The sequence below is a fragment of the Physeter macrocephalus genome, chromosome 12, assembly GCF_002837175.3.
Source record: "Physeter macrocephalus isolate SW-GA chromosome 12, ASM283717v5, whole genome shotgun sequence".
In the NCBI taxonomy this organism is placed as follows: domain Eukaryota; kingdom Metazoa; phylum Chordata; class Mammalia; order Artiodactyla; family Physeteridae; genus Physeter; species Physeter macrocephalus.
Window position 1 is genome coordinate 43,684,759 of NC_041225.1, and position 18,336 is coordinate 43,703,094.

Genomic DNA, 18,336 nt, shown 5'->3' on the forward strand with positions numbered 1-18,336 from the left:
ATAGTATAACACCTTTGTGACTGTGGGTTAGGTGAAAGTTTCTTAGATTCAACACATTCAAAAGGCATGATCTTGTAAAAGAAAAAAATGATAAATTGGACTTCATCAACATTAAGAACTATTAAGAGCATGAAAAAACAGTCATCAGAGAAATGTAAATCCAAACCACAATGAGCTACCACTTCACACCCACTGTGATGGTTAGAATTTAAAAGATAATAACAAGTGGTGATGAGAATGTGGAAGAAATCAGAACTTTCACACACTACTGGTGAGAATGTAGAATGGTGCAGCTATTTTGGAAAACACTGGCAGTTTCTTGGATATCCCTCTCAACTCCTTCAAGTCTTGCACAAATCTTGTCCCCAATAAAGGGGGGCGTCTACCTGTATCATCCTATTTAGTATCACAATTTTCCCTTTCCCCTCCTCTTCACTCACAATCCCCTTCTCTGCTCTACCCCCCCATATGTATCACCTAACATACTATATCATTTACTTATTTCATTGTGATTATTGTTTGCCTCTCCCCACTGGAATGTAAATTCTATGAGGGCAGGATAGAATGGTGCCTGGCTTAAAGTAGCCTCTCATTAAATATTTGTTGAATGAATGAACAAAAGCTGGGACTGACTTCAAATCTCATATTCCTAATCACTATGATATACAGTCTCTCTAACATTTATTACTGAGTTTTAATAATGACTTCGTTTTAAAATTACGACTCAGTAACTATATAATTTGATACTTCATCTAGTTGTGCTATAATTTATTAAACTATTTTTTGTCATTTAGTTTATTTCTGAAGGATGGAATCATTCATTCAGCAAACATTTAGCAGCCTTTAGTGTTAGGCTTTGTGTGCCAGCCTCATAAAGATGAAGAAAATATGGACCTTGTCCTCAGGGAATTCTTAGACTATAGTGGCAGTACGTATATCAACAATTATTATAATGGTATCTGATAAGGGCACACATTAGAGGCATTTTGAAGGTACCAAAAGAGTATACTAGATGTAGTACACAACTCTGTGGGAGCTAGAAGTTGGGTTCTGATTTGGGGATGGTGCAGAAATGGGAGGAGGAAGGACACCTGAATAAGATGCAGTAATCAGAATGTACATGGAGGTATGGTTTTGGCCACATATTAAAATAGATTGGAAGAGGGCTAAATATTGTCAAGGATGAAAAGGGTGAAATAAAACCTTAATCATTAGGAGTATAATAATATTCTCTAGTAATTTATAATCTAACACATCATTGGAGTAAGATTCTTGCTTTTAAAGATCTGAAAGGGGTAATGCATTTACCTTGTATTTATCTTAAAATATGTAGTACTCATACTCTTAGGAGAGGGTAGGATTGAGTTTAGAATTTAGAATTCCTTTAAACTACAAACAGTGGGTGTTATAAACTAATAGGTGTAGAAGTGAACACTTTTTGAGAGCTTAATATATACTAGGTACTGATGTAAACATTTTACATGTGTTAATTCAGAATAATATATTTTACTTTCAGTTATATGTATGGTCAAGTCATGAGTATCTGTAGGTAGATTATCTGCGTTTGGATTATTCATCTATTCCAAAATATATCTTCATTGACTGTGTCCTTCTGTCTTCCCCTCAATATCCTTCTCCCAATTGTTTTTACTGCATCTGACTAGCTTTTTTTTTTTCTTCTGAATCATCATTTATACCTGTTTTTAAAAAAGCTATTAAATAGATTGTTTTTGTCTTTCTACCATATTTGTTGATATTTGATGGGTCATAATGAGAGAGCAGATGTCATGTAAGCCTGAGAAAAGTATATAGACTCATTTTCCTCAGTCTTAGAATTTTCCTCACTTCCTGTTTCTTAATATTTCATTTATTTGTTTAAGGTTTTTCTCCAATTACCATTTGATCGTCTATACAAGTACCGATGGACACTGTTTTCCTCAGTCCTACTTATTATCACATAGCCTCCCTTCTCCCCATAAACCAGGGCTATAATTCTTAGAAACCATAAGCTTTTAAAGAATTTGAAGGCTCAGAACTAGAGGAAGGAGAAAAGTTATGAAATAGAATCCACTTATGGGAATTGATTTCAGACAAGACTAATGATGGAAAATATCTTCACCCATATTGTCCGATGATTTTTTCATTTCACTATTATTTTGCCTGAAATTCTGTCTATTAAGCATTAATTTGGATAGACAAATACCTGCTTTTTAGATACTTTTGGTTAAGTTAAGAGTTTATAATGATTTTTATAAATTGTTCTAGTCAGATTACCTCTCCACCCCTAGTTGTGATTAGAAGGGAGAAATGTAATTTTGTACATTAGAGTGCTATGGTAAATTGGAGCAGCCAGAGTAGGGCTATAGTAGGATACTATGGTATGGGGGGATTTGCGCATACTGGAATTAGGAATGAGGAGTGTGGAGAATGCTGTGCAGAAAGGTGGAATTTACAGAAAACAAATTGTTTCATTAAAAAATTACTAAGGTTGGCCGTTTAGGGAATGACTCTTTTAGGGGAAAAAGGACTTTTTTTCTTTAAGTCTATCTTATCTGATGATCTGCTCACCGACTCAGAACTCAGGTTGATTCTTCAGTGTAGTCTCATTTTCCACATCTGGGAGACTAGTATGAGAAAGATGAAAGCAAACAAAATGGGACTCTAATTAATGTTGTAGTACAGCTTTGTAAAATAAGCTTTTGGGGACAAGCCTGTCAGTTGGACCATAATTCGTGACATTTATTTTATGGGAATATGCATATGAAATGTTAAATGACTAACATGCAGTTAAAATCAAGGCTAAAATTTGTTGTAGTGAACAAAGACCTCATATGAAGGATAAAGATTAGGGAAACAGAATCTGAGGTTTGTAAGGGATCTTTGGCTTTTTAAGTCTATCTCTCTCCTGCTTGATTATCTTTAGTAATAATGATCCTGAGGTTTACTTCTATATAATATCTATTTATTGGTCACAGCTCTACTCTTTGAAGTTGGATACAACAACTTGCTGTCCATTTTGGTACATCAGCGGTTCAGATATTTGATGAGTACTTTGATGTCTCTATTTGATGATAGCTCTCTGTCTTCCCAGTTGCTTCTCTTTTCCAGAATAGTCTTGACAGCCTAATTGTTTCTTGTATACCATTATTTTCAGACTCTTGGAAATCCTAGGTGTTCTCTAAAGTAAAATCCTTTAAATCATAGTATTTGAAACCTCATACAATGGTTTAAGTGTGATTCTGATCAGCTCAGATTAGAATGGGTCTGTTTTAGCGGTGTGATTAAGATAGTTCAAGTTTTTAATTAGTTTTTTTTTTTAATGACTGTATATCCCACTTTTTGTTCCCATTAACTACTTTGGTCATGTAACCCTGTAGATTTGTTTGTTTATTTATTTATTTATCTATTTATTTTTATAATTGGTTACTATGCCAGGTCTTCCTGTGTTCATTTTAACTGAGGAATAGAGGAGAGATTGGTATAGCAAATCAAGCCATGAACTCTAGGGGCAAAAAGATTTGGGTTTTGCCATTTATTAGTAAAGTGTCCTTGGATTAATTTGACTTTAAAAAATATATATATAGTCAGATCACAACTAACTGCTGAACAGTCATTGACAGGAAGGCACTGGAACTCACCAAAAAAGATACCCCACATCCAAAGCAAAGGAGAAGCTGCAATGAGATGTTAGTAGGGCTGCAATCACAATAAAACCATACATATCCCATAACCACTGGGTGGGTGACTCACAAACTGGAGAACAATTATACCCCAGAAGTCCACCCACTGGAGTGAAGGTTCTGAGCCCCACGTCAGGCTTGCCAACCTGGGGGTCTGGCAACGGGAAGAGGAATTCCCAGAGAATCAGACTTTTGAAGGCTAGCGGGATTTGATTGCAGGACTTCGACAGGACTGGGGGAAACAGAGACTCCACTCTTGGATGGCACACACAAAGTAGTGTGCGCATCAGGACCCAGGGGGAAGGAGCAGTGACCCCATGGGAGACTGAACCAGACCTACCTGTTAGTGGAGGGTCTCCTGCAGAGGCAGGGGCCGGCTGTGGCTCACCTCAGGGACAAGGACACTGGCAGCAGAAGTTCTCGGAAGTACTCCTTGGCATGAGCCCTCCTGGAGTCCGTCATTAGTCCCACCAAAGAGCCTGAAGGCTCCAGGGCTGGGTTGCCTCAGGACAAATAACCAACAGGGAGGGAACTCAGCCCCACCCATCAGCAGACAAGTGGATTAAAGTTTTACTGAGTTCTGCCCACCAGGGCAACACCCAGCTCTACCCACCACCAGTCCCTCCCATCAGGAAGCTTGCAGAAGCCTCTTAGATAGCCTAACCCACCAGACGGCAGACAGCAGAAGCAAGAAGAACTACGGTTCTGTAGCCTGTGGAAGGAAAACCACATTCACAGAAATATAGACAAAATGAAAAGGCAGAGGACTTTGTACCAGATGAAGGAACAAGGTAAAACTCCAGAAAAACAATTAAATGAAGTGGAGATAGGCAACCTTCTAGAAAAAGAATTCAGAATGATGATAGTGAAGATGATCCAGGACCTCAGAAAAAGAATGGAGGCAAAGATCAAGAAGATGCAAGAAATGTTTAACAATTACCTAGAAGAATTAAAGAACAAACACCTAGAAGAGTTAAAGAACAAACAAACAGAGATGAACATACAATAACTGAAATGAAAAATATATTAGAAGGAATAAATAGCAGCATAACTGAGGCAGAAGAACGGATAAGTGACCTGGAAGACAGAATAGTGGAATTCACTGCTGCGGAACAGAATAAAGAAAAAAGAATGAAAAGAAATGAAGACAGCCTAAGAGACCTCTGGGACAAGACTAAATGCACAAACATTCACATTATAGGGGTCCCAGAAGGACAAGAGAGAGAGAAAGGACCTGAGAAAATATTTGAAGAGATCATAGTCAAAAACTTCCCAAACATGGGAAAGGAAATAGCCACCCGAGTCCAGGAAGTGCAGAGAGTCCCTGGCAGGCTGAACCCAAGGAGAAACATGCCAAGATGCATAGTAATCAAATTGACAAAAATTAAAGACAAAGAAAAATATTAAAAGCAACAAGGGAAAAATGACAAATAACATACACGGGAACTCCCATAAGGTTAACAGCTGATTTCTCAGCAGAAACTCTACAAGCTAGAAGGGAGTGGCATGATATATTTAAAGTGATGAAAGGGAAGAACCTACAACCAAGATTACTCTACCCAGCAAGGATCTCATTCAGATTCGATGGAGAAATCAAAAGCCTTACAGACAAGCAAAAGCTAAGAGAATTCAGCACCACCAAACCAGCTCTACAACATTATAGGACATTCCATCCAAAACCAGCAGATTACACTTTCTTCTCAAGTGCACACGGAACATTCTCCAGGATAGATCACATCCTGGGTCACAAATCAAGACTTAGTAAATTTAAGAAAACTGAAATCATATCAAGCATCTCTTCTAACCACAATGCTATGAGATTAGAAATAAATTACAGGGAAAAAAACGTAAAAAATACAAACACAGGGAGGCTGAACAATACGTTACTAGATAACCAAGAGATCACGGAAGAAATCAAAAAACGCCTAGAGACAAATGACAATGAAAACACGACGATCCAAAACCTGTGGGATGCAGCAAAAGCAGTTCTAAAAGGGAAGTTTATAGCAATACAGTCCTACCTCAAGAAACAAGAAACATCTCAAATAAACAATCTAACCCTACACCTAAAGGAACTAGAGAAAGAAGAACAAACAAAACCCAAAGTTAGTAGAAGGAAAGAAATCATAAAGATCAGAACAGAATAAATGAAATAGAAACAAAGAAAACAATAGCAAAGATCAATAAAACTAAAAAGCTGGTTCTTTGAGAAGATAAACAAAATTGATAAACCTTTAGCCAGACTCATCAACAAAAAGAGGGAGAGGACTCAAATCAATAAAATTAGAAATGAAAAAGAGAAGTTACAGCAGACACCGCAGAAATACAAAGCACCATCAGAGACCACTACAAGCAACTCTATGTCAATAAAATGGACAACCTGGAAGAAATGGACAAATTCTTAGAAAGGTATAACCTTCCAAGCCTGAACCAGGAAGAAATGGAAGATATGAACAGACCAATCACAAGTAGTGAAGTTGAAACTGTGATTAAAAATCTTCCAGGAAACAAAAGTCCAGGACCAGATGGCTTTGCAGGTGAATTCTATCAAACATTTAGAGAAGAGCTAACACCCATCCTTCTCAAACTCTTCCAAAAAATTGCAGAGGAAGGAACACTCCCAAACTCATTCCACGAGGCCACCATCACCCTGATACCAAAACCAGACAAAGATACTACAAAAAAGAAAATTACAGACCAGTATCTCTGATGAATATAGATGCAAAAATCCTCAACAAAATACGAGCAGACAGAATCCAACAACACATTAAAAGGATCATACACCATGATCAATTGAGATTTATCCCAGGGATGCAAGGATTCTTCATTATATGCAAATCAATCGATGTTATGTACCATATTAACAAGTTGAAGAATAAAAACCATATGATCATCTCAATAGATGTGGGAAAAGCTCTTGACAAAAGTCAGCACCCATTTATGATAAAAACTGCAGAAAGTGTGCATAGAGGGAACCTACCTCAACAGAATAAAGGCCATATATGACAAACCCACAGCAAACATCGTTCTCAATGGTGAAAAACTGAAAGCATTTCCTCTAAGATCAGGAACAAGACAAGGATGTCCACTCTCACCACTGTTATTCAACATAGTTTTGGAAGTCCTAGCCATGGCAATCAGAGAAGAAAAAGAAATGAAAGGAATTCAAATTGGAAAAGAAGAAGTAAAACTGTCACTGTTTGCAGAGGACATGATACTATACATAGATAATCCTAAAGATACCACCAGAAAACTACTAGAGCTAATCAATGAATTTGGTAAAGTTGCAGGACACAAAATTAATGCACCGGAATCTCTTGCATTCCTATACACTAACAACAAAAGATCAGAAAGAGCAATTAAGCAAACAATCCCATTCACCATTGCAACAAAAAGAATAAAATACCTAGGAATAAACCTACCTAAGGAGGTAAAAGACCTGTACTCAGAAAACTATAAGACACCAATGAAAGAAATCAAAGATGACACGAAGAGATGGAGAGATATACCATGTTCTTGGACTGGTAGAATCAACATTGTGAAAATGACTATACTATCCAAAGCAATCTACAGATTCAATGCAATCCCTATCAATTTACCAATACCATTTTTTACAGAACTAGAACAAAAAATGTTAAAATTTGTATGGGGACACAAAAGACCCCAATAGCCAAAGCAATCTTGAGGGGAAAAAAAACGTAGCTGGAGGAATCAGACTCCCTGACTTCAGACTATACTACAAAGCTACAGTCATGAAGACAATATGGTAACTGGCACAAAAACAGAAATATAGATCAATGGAAGAGGATAGAAAGCCCAGAGATAAACCCACACACCTATGGTCAACTAATCTATGACAAAGGAGGCAAGGATATAGAATGGAGAAAAGACAGTCTCTTTAATAAGTGGTGCTGGGAAAACTGGACAGCTACATGTAAAAGAATGAAATTAGAAAACTCTCTAACACCATACACAAAAATAAACTCAAAATGAATTAAAGACCCAAATGTAAGACTGGACACTATATATCTCTTAGAGAAAAACATAGGAAGAACACTCTTTGACATGAATCGCAGCAAGATCTTTTTTGAAACACCTCCTAGGGAAAGGGAAATAAAAACAAAAATAAACAAATGGGACCTAATGAAACTTAAAAGCTTTTGCACAGCAAAGGAAACCATAAACAAGACGAAAAGACAGCCCTCAGAATGGGAGAAGATATTTGCAAATAAATGAATGGACAAAGGATTAATCTCCAAAATATATAAACAGCTCATACAGCTCAATATTAAAAAAACAACCCAATCCAAAAATGGGCAGAAGACCTAAATAGACATTACTCCACAGAAGACATCCAGATGGTCAAGAGGCTCAACATCACTAATTATTAGAGAAATGTAAATCAAAACTACAATGAGGTATCACCTCACACCAGTTAGAATGGGTGTCATCAGAAAATCTACAAACAACAAATGCTGGAGAGGGTGTGGAGAAAAGGGAACCCTCTTGCACTGTTGGTGGAATGTAAATTGATACAGCCACTGTGGAGAACAGTATGGAGGTTCCTCAAAGAACTAAAAATAGAATTACCATATGACCCAGCAATCCCACTACTGGGCATGTACCCAGAGAAAACCATAATTCAAAAAGAGTCATGACAACAATGTTCACTGCAGCTCTGTTTACAATAGCCAGGTCATGGAAACAACCTAAATGCCTATCAACAGACGAATGGGTACAGAAGATGTGGTACATATATACAATGGAATAGTAGTCAGCTATAAAAAGGAATGAAATTTGATCCTTTGTAGAGACGTGGATGGATCAGAGACTGTCATACAGAGTGAAGTAAGTCAGAAATAGAAAAACCAATATTGTATATTAATGCATATATGTGGAATCTAGAAAAATGGTACAGATGAACCAATTTGCAAGGCAGAAATAAAGACACAGATGTAGAGAACAAACGTATGGACACCAAGGGGGGAAGCGGGGGTGGGGTGGTGGGATGAACTGGGAGATTGGGATTTACATATATACACTAATATGTATAAAATAGATAACTTGTAAGAACCTGCTGTATTAAAAAAATAAATTAAACAAAAATATATAGTGACAATATTAATACCTCAGTAGGATTGTTATGAGGATTACATGAAATAATCTAGGGAAAGGACTTTAATATGCTTCATTCTAGTGCTTTACTTTTAATTTTAAAAAATGTTTTAAATAAACATTTAATAGATGCAAAAGAATATATTAAAAGATATGTAACTGGTAAAGAATACTATACAGCAAGCACCCATGTGCTTATCAGTCTAAAATTTATCTAGTTTGTTTTCAACCTAGTGTTCTACCCTTTAGATCATTTACCACTTTTAATCTTCATTTATTGCATTCCATAGCCTATTCAGTTTTGTGTTATCAACAGATATGATGAACAAGTTTTTGAATTATTGGAACAAGTCATTGAAAAAAAAAAATTTAACAGGGCAGCTGGAGGCTGAGCAGAGGCAGGCTACCACAGGCCTGTTCATTGGTGGATACTGAGTGCTTAATCAGCATTTCTGGGGCGGAGGTTTTATAGTCAGCTTCTTTTGTGCCTGGAAGTACATTTAACCACTTACTTTCTATGATTTTTTTCTCTACAAAGATACTTGAGAGATCAGTGTCAGATACATATGCTCTTTAGTACTCATTTCCTAATTTACCCACCTAATTTTTTTGATGGTTATGCTGTGAAAACTGTGCTATTTTTTTGAAAAAAAAAAAGCCATATTTAGCATAATGATATAACAAACTTTTAGATATTTTAGTTAGTGGTAAAATATACACATCCTTTGTTTTAGCATATTACAGATTTTTAAAAATTGGTTTTAAATTTATCATTTTTATTTTTTTAGTTCTCAGTGTAATTTAACATGAACTAAGAAATTCTCTACTACTCAGAAATAGAATTTTATTTAATAGTTCTCACTAAAGATTGCAAAGTTCATTAGAGTTGCAACCAAAGATTTCCAGTTTTAGAATTAACAATAGCTTATTTTTTTGTTGCCACATTTCTAAGTCTTCTAGTGGTCAGCAGAATTATCTGAAGAAGTTTTGGACAAAAGATATTTAATATGGTTTTGATTTATACAAAAAATCAATGTGCTCACCATTAAGAGCTAGAGAAGGATCATTGTTTTAATAAATACATTCACCTTGCCATTTATTTATGTTATGAAATTGTAGTGAGAATCTTTATTGTGACTAACACAGTGGAATTTCTAGCTGATCAGGGGTATTTATTTTGGGAAATAAAGACTCATCTGATGAGCAGAAAACTTGTTTCTTATACTTTACTTTTGCAATAATATGGCCCTTGGTCTGTGTTTCAGATTCTTGGCTTTTGTCCATTTTGTCTCTCTGATGGCTTATTGATTCTTTTTTTCTACTGAGGCCCATTATTTATTTGTATTAATTAATTAATTTATTTATTTATTTTTGGCTGCGTTGGGTGTTCGTTGCTGCTCTCGGGCTTTCTTTTAGTTGTGGTGAGCAGGGGCTACTCTTCGTTGCGGTGCGCGGGCTTCTCATCGTGGTGGCTTCTCTTGTTGCGAAGCACGGGCTGTAGGCACGCGGGCTTCAGTAGTTGTGGTGCATGGGCTCAGTAGTTGTGGCTAGAGCGCAGGCTCAGTAGTTGTGGTTCACGGGCTTAGTTGCTCCGTGGCATGTGAGATCTTCCCGGACCAGGGATTGAACCCGTGTCCCGGGCACTGGCAGGTGGATTCTTAACCACTGCGCCACCAGGGAAGCCCCGAGGCCCATTATTCTTAATCTAGCTTTTGTTTTCACATAGCTACTTCCCACTAGTTTATCATCTATATGCAGATTAAACATAACAACATGCAGTGGCATTCCAGTTACTCTGTCTCAAGATGTTACTTTGTACTTTGCTTTTACTTTGTTGAGTACTTCCTTTAAAATAGCAAAGTCCAGAGTCCACACGTGTTTAGACTTGGATATATAGGACCTTTGCAAATCTCTTCAGTGCTGGTAAGGAAAGGAGGGACTGAGAAATGTCTTGAGGTAGAAAAATAAGGAAAAGAAAATATATTTATGAATATTTTAAATAGAGCATATCTTTTAAAAGGGGTTGATTGCTATGCAGCCAAAGTCCTGTAGGCATTTCTTATATATCACATTTCTTTATAGCCTCATCTCAGCAGTGTTAAAGCCTCATAATAAAAAATGATCTTACAGCTTCCTGAGTTAGTTATAGTGCAAGACTACTGAGAGTGGCCTTGATGGACTGCTCAGTTGAAAACTATCTTTGGTAACTTTTTGTTTTTAAAATAGGGGTGAAGGAGCAACCGATTATCAAAAAAAACCCCAAACAAACAAAACTACTGACAAAAATCCCCTTTCCTTCCTTGTAAGCCCAGAAATATGCAGGTTTGGGAAATTTACCTTGCTTTCAATGTTGAGATGACTTTTTATGTTTTTTGTTTGTTGTTTGTTATGGTGTCTAATGAAATTATAGAATGTATCCACAAAAAGAGCAAGTCTTATATCTGTGTTTGTTACTTAGTCACCTAATAAAATCAATATATCTGAATCATTTTGCTGCACACCAGAAACTAACACAACACTGTAAATCAGCTATACTTAAATTAAAAAAGAAAATCTACGGCCTGAATGAATTCTTTCCACCTTTCCTTCCGTAGCTTGAGCACTAGTAGCTGCCTGTGAGAGAAGTCTTAGTCAAAGGTAAACCCTAGCTGAATGTTAATAGACTAAAATTTGCGTGATAGTGCATGTTGGGAGAACTTTCATTTTCAAGCATTATTGACCTGTTAAGATGGTATTACCCTAATCAAAGCCTTACATGATGTGAACAGTAATAGGATAAGCCAGTAAAATTGAATGAGCTTTGTAATGGGAATTATAAATTTATTTATTTATTTATTTATTTTTGGCTGCGTTGGGTCTTCGTTGCTGCGCGCGGGCTTTCTCTAGTTGCGGCGAGCGGGGGCTACTCTTCATTGTGGTATGCAGACTTCTCATTGCAGTGGCTTCTCTTGTTGCGGAGCACGGGCTCTAGGTGTACGGGCTTCAGTAGTTGTGGCACGTGGGCTCAGTAGTTGTGGCTCGTGGGCTCTAGAGCGCAGGCTCATTAGTTTTGGTGCCCAGGCTTAGTTGCTCCGTGGCATGTGGGATCTTCCCAGACCAGGGATTGATCCCGTGTCCCCAGAATGGGAAGGCAGATTCTTAACCACTGCGCCACCAGGAAAGTCCCTGTAATGGGAATTAGAAGACTTGGGTTCTAATCCGTGTTCTGTTAGAAGTTATGAGCTTGAGCAGATCACTTTACCTCTCTCAGAAGCAATTCTTTAATCTGTAACGTGAGGGCTTGGATGTGATGCTTTCTTAAAACCTTTTCTGATTAAAAATGATTGCATAATTATTATACCTTCCTCACTACCTCTAAATGTCTTTGTACACTTTTCTCCTTTCTTTTTCTTGGAGGAAAAGTTAAATGACTTTCCAAGACCTATTCATTTGATCGTGAAACTGCCCTTTCCTAATTCCTCCAGTTTTGTTGTTGTTCATTCATTTATCCATCAGACATTTATTAGGCATGTTCAAGGTTTCAGGTTCTTTTAGATTCTGGCAAGAGAAAGATCTAGAAGACATAGATGCTGTCCTTAAGAAGGTTATAATCTAGTAGGGGAAGAAAAACATTCAATACAGTATAATAAAAAAGGGATGTAATATGGCAGGGTGATGGCACAAAGAGGAAGGGAATCTTTTCTTTGTCTAGTCAAATAAGGGTTTACAGAGAAGGGGACCCCTGGCCAGAGTTTTAGAATTATAAAAAGAAAAAAACACTTTTTTCTCCTCAATAAAATATTTATTCTTTTTTTTAAAATTTTATTGGAGTATAGTTGATTTACAATGTTGTGTTAGTTTCAAGTGTACAGCAAAAGTGTTTCAGTTATACATATACACATATTCATTCTTCTTCAGATTCTTTTCTCATCTAGGTTATTACAGAATGCTGAGTAGCGTTCCCTGTGCTATACAGTAGGTCCTTGTTGGTTATCTATCTTATATACAGTAGTGTGTATATGTTAATCCCAAGTTCCTGATTTATCCCTCCCTCCACATTTCCCCTTTGGTAACCATAAGTTTGTTTTCTGTGTCTGTAAGTCTGTTTCTATTTTATAAATAAGTTTCATTTTGTATCATTACTTCAAGTTTTCCTAACACCATTTATTGAAGAGACTGTCTTTTCTCCATTGTATATTCTTTTCTCCTTTGTTGTAGATTAATTGACTATATAAGCATGGGTCTATTTCTGTGTTCTCTGTTGTGTTCCATTGATCTATTTGTTTTTGTGTCACCACCATACTGTTTTGATTACTCTCGCTTTGTAGTGTAGATTGAAATCAGGAAGCATGATACTTCCAGCTTTGTTCTTCTTTCTCAAGATTTTATTGGCTATTAGTGGTCTTTTGTGGCTCCATACAAATTATAGAATTATCTGCTCTGTATCTATGAAGAATGCCCTGGGTGTCTTAATAGGGATTGAACTGAATCTGTAGATTGCATTGGGTAGTATGGACATTTTAACAATAGTAATTCTTCCAGTACATGAACACAGGATATCTTTCCATTTATTTGTGTCATTGTAAAAGTAGTAGATTCTTAATGTAAAAATATTAGGAATATAGATAAGCAAAAACCAGGAAAACAATCACTATTCATACCTTGATGTGCATCTCTTTTGAAGATGCATTTTAAAGGATGCCTAGAAGACTAAAAAGAAGCTGGGGGAGGGAGCATTAGAGACAAAAGGAATGATGAATGCAAAGGTATGAAGTTCTGTAAAAGCGTGTTTTGTATGACCAATCATAAATAGTTAGGTATAGCTGGACCACAAGGGGTATTGCATGGGGAAATGGGGAGATATAGGGAGTCGTCAGTCATTTCATGGAGGACTTTGAATGTGATACTAAGGCATTTAGAGTCTATCTGTAGGAAGTCTGGAGCCAACAAAGCATTTTGAGCTGGGAAAGGGACAGATTCATGATGTGATTTGCATTAAAAACAAAACAAAACTTATTCTGGCCAATTTCAAGAAGTCAGACTGAATACTGACTACCTTTCTGTTTTCTTTCACCAAATCAATAGAAATAATAGATATATATGTAGCCATCTATAGAAATAAGAAGGAGAATTCTCTGTAAATCAGAAAGTGTGAAGAATTTTTGAAAATAGATAGGAGGTCCTATGGGTAATGCTCATATCCAGAGATAGGGGAAACTGGAAGCAGAACGGGTCCCAGAATAATCAGTAGGGTGATTCGCTAGCATTACTGTGCTTGAGCAGTCAAGCAGCTCCAACCTCTGTACATTCTAACACCAATTTGGACCAAGCGAAAGGTCTGTTCCCATGTGAGAACTGCATGTAGCAGCCTGGGTCTGTGAGATGAGGAAGCACCCAGGGTAATTGGTTATACTCACACTTAGAAGACCAGGCACTGAGGCCCCACACCTGGTGGCATGTTCTGCTCCTCCTCTACAACTGTTGAAAGCAGTATGAAATGAGTATTGCTTTCTGAATGAGGTACACCAAAAGAAGCCAGCAGAATGTAAGAGAATCCCAAATAAAAAGAATCTCCAGATGTTTCAGGAAAGTTGACACCATGATACAGAATCAACAAACAGAAGAGCTTAATGTCAAGTAAAAAGTGACTAGAACAGAGTTCTAAATTAGTGTAGCCAGTAATTTTAGAGACATAGGGAATTTATTATATTCTTAACAAGTGGCTGTAAAACAAGGGTAGATATTTATTAGGAAGAGTCAATTAGAGATCTGGGGAATGAAAAATATGGTTGTTGAAATGTAATAATCTTTTTGGTGTCAGTGGAGGATGGATTAAAACAGTGCATGGGGCTTCCCTGGTGGCACAGTGGTTAAGAATCTGCCTGCCAGGGCAGGGGACATGGGTTCGAGCCCTGGTCGGGGAAGAAAATCCCACATGCCACGGAGCAGCTAAGCCCATGCGCCACAACTACTGAGCCTGCACTCTAGAGCCCGCAAGTGACAACTGCTGAAGCCTGTGCACCCAGAGCTTGTACTCCACAACAAGAGAAGCCACCGCAATGAGAAGCCCGGGACCGCAACAGAGTTACTAGAGAAAGCCTGCATGCAGCAACGAAGACCCAACGCAGCCAAAAATAAATAAATAAGTAAAAAACAAAACAAAACAAAACAGTGTATGATTGGTAGCAGAGAGAACCGGCTCTTTCTGGTGATCCAGTGATATAATGAGATCTTTTTTTTTTTTTTTTTAATTTATTTGATTTATTTATTTTTGGCTGCGTGTGGGCTTTCTCTAGTTGCGGCGAGCGTGGGCTACTCTTTGTTGTGGTGCACAGGCTTCTCATTGTGGTGGCTTCTCTTGTTGCGGAGCATGGGCTCTCAGCGCGCATGCTTCATTAGTTGTGGCTCGCGGGCTCTAGGGCGCAGGCTCATTAGTTGCGGCGCCCGGGCTTAGTTGCTTCCAGGCATGTGGGATCTTCCCGGACCAGGGCTTGAACCCGTGTCCCCTGCATTGGCAGGCAGATTCTTAACCACTCTGCCACCAGGGAAGCCCTATAATGAGATCTTGAACTAAGATAGTAGCAGTAAGGATAGAGCTGAGGAAACAAATAACAAGAGATGTTTAAAATATAGAATTAATAAGGCGAACTGGGTGTGGGAATGAAAGAGAAGCAGGAATCTAGAATATTTCTAGGTTTCTTGTTTGGTTGAGTGAAGAGGTAATATTGCCGGAAACTGTGGTAGCAAATTCAAGAGTAAAAGCAGTTTTGGGGGTTGGTGATGGAGGATTCTACTCTCTCCCTTGGACCTGTTGAAATTGAGGTGCTTGTAAGACAATCAGGTGGAGAAGTGTTGTCTGTTAGACTAATGGATATATGGATTTGGAACTTAAATGTTTTGGGCTCGAGCAAGATTTGGAAGTCATGTATAGGTGATAATGGTAGTAGATCTCATGCTCCTGGGTAAGATTGCTCAGGAAGAATACATGGATTTTGAGACACAATGACCACTGCCATTTAAGAGGTATGTAGAAGTAGTGACAGCACAGGAAGGGAGGGAAGACTGGCTGGAAGAGTAAGAGGTGCACCAAAAGTAATGTCAAGGAAACCAGAGAAGTAAGGGAGTGGTCAACAGTGGCAGACTACCAAAGGGTTAATAAGGGCTAAGTAGTGATTTGGCAATTGAGATTTCACCAAAACAGGAGGAGCTTCAGTGGAGTGGTGGGGCTAAAACCAGACTATAGTGGGTTAAGGAATAAATGGAAGGTAAGGTGGAAGAGGCCATGAACATAGATTTTGCAGACATAGGTTTGTAGAGGAGTGAGATCTGTGAGAACTGGAATATGGAGGTGGGATGCAGGATTGGAGAGGAGGTTGTTCTCTTTTAATGGAGGGTCCTGTTTTCTTCTCTAGCCTCTCTTCTTCTCTACTAGTTTCTTACCCCTTTCTTATAAACATTGTCAGGTGTTTTCTTTCATTCTCTTCTAACCTTTTACCTCATTCCATTTCACTCTTAAACTTTTCTCCCAACTCTACATTTCTGTAGTACTTATTTTCTCTTTTCTTTGTCCGGAAGGATTCTTATGATGTCTTACATCCTTGTTCATCTATTTATATGCTCTGTCTCCTTAGCTGCTTGATACAAGAAGTCTTTCAGTGTCTTTTTGTGTCTTTAGGTTGACCACAGTGTCACACTGAAGATGCTCAGTTAAGAGTTCTTTGAAAGTCAGTTGCACAAATACCAGATGGAGACATCCCATTTTCGTGTAGTTTTTTTTAAAAAGTGTGCATTTTAGACAGTAAGAAGTTTGATATGACTGATGGGAAAATTTGGGAAGCCTTCAAATGCATTAATTGAAGCATTATATTCTGACTACAGGAAGAATTAATTATTCTACCCTAGTGAAAATACATTTAACAACTGTTGTTTGACTTTAATTTTGAATGTCATGATTAAGAGGGACAGTTGGCAATCCAAGAACTTGTTCAGGAGAGGGAGGAAAATGGTGGAGTCCAGAGTACTGGTTGTCAAACCAGTATCTATTCTCCCTTTCATTCTTAGTGACATATCTACAATATTGCGGGAAGATCACTAAGTCCAACTATAAAACAGTATTTCTCAGTAGCTGTAAACAGAAAACTTGGGTAGCACTTCTAGGAAGGCTCTTTAAAGGAGATGGACTCATCTGGGATGCCTCAGAAGGAGCTCTTGTCCCTTCCTCCTTTCTTCTGCCTAGGACAGAGATGAAATTTCTGGAGTTGCAGCGATCATCTTTTGACCACGAGATGACTTTGAGCATAGATGCCATGGGGTAAGGCCGGCAGAGGGAAAAGATAGAATGAGTGGGGGGTCCTTGGTGACGATACAGCTGCCAATCTATCCTGACCTGCCTACTTCCAGATCTCTTATGTGAGAGAAAAATAAACCTCTCTTTTCTATAAACCACATGTATTTGTTCATGTGCAACTGAACCTTATCTCAGCTGACACAGAGGGCCAGTCCACTGACTAGATTAAAGCTATTACTGAGGCTAGTCTTAGCAGGCAGAGAAGAGGTTATGGACTCAGCTGGTTTGGGGTTTCCAGGGTTGACATAGGAGGACATTTTTGGAAAAAGGTTTTAACACTGATCTAAAGAATTCTTGAGAGAGCCTTTCTCAGTTTCTGATTCTGGACATAATTTGAATTTTCATAGCAGATGGCTCTCTGAGAAATAGTTATGGCACTGCATGAGATGTAAAAAATTCAAATTCTTAGACTGAGATTTGATTGTTGTGAACAAAGGGAATTCTGAGAACAGGAAAATGTTTATGGAAAACAAAATCATTAATATTGAACTAAAATAATTCATAATAGTGAAAAGTAGATTGAATACTCCAGAAAATCACATTAGTGAATTAGAAGACTAGTTCAAATGATGTACCAGAATTACGGAAAGATAGAGGTGGAGATAATAGGCACAGTAGATAGATCCAGGAGATCTGGTATACATAAATTGGGTGTTCTAGTAGGAAAGAACAGAGATGATGTATACGTGATCAAGAAATTCTCAAAGAAAATATTGGAAAATGTTGCTAAACTGAAGACTTGTACTTTTTATAGAACTCACCAAATAGCAAACAAGATGAGTGATTATACTAGTCACATTTCTGATGTTCAAGAATAAGAGAAAATTCTCCAAGCTTTTGGGGAGGAAAATCAAATGATTTTCAAAGGGAAGATAATCAGTTTGGAATCTAGTCTTCTATTTCATGAAAAATACTAGATGAGAGGATTCCAGACCTTTTATGGAATTTATGGACTAATAAAATGCTAATAGAAAATCTGAGTGATTAACAAATTATCAAACTTTTTTTTTAGCTAAACAAGGGTATAAAATATAAAATAAACAATTGAGTAATTTTTGTTTTGAGTTGAACAACACTGTCATCTTTTTTTTCTTTTCCATTATGGTTTATTATAGGATATTGAATATAGTTCCCTGTGCTATACAGTAGGGCCTTGTCATTTTTCCATTCTATATATAATAGTTTGCATCTGCTAATCTTGAACTCCCAGTTCTT

At 37.5% G+C, this 18,336-nt stretch overlaps 1 protein-coding gene across 1 annotated transcript in view; it reads left to right on the plus strand.

The window, feature by feature from the left end:
- The window catches only part of NCOA1 (nuclear receptor coactivator 1), a 269,372-nt gene that overhangs the window by 27,790 nt on the left and 223,246 nt on the right, over positions 1-18,336 (plus strand). The window lies entirely within an intron of this gene.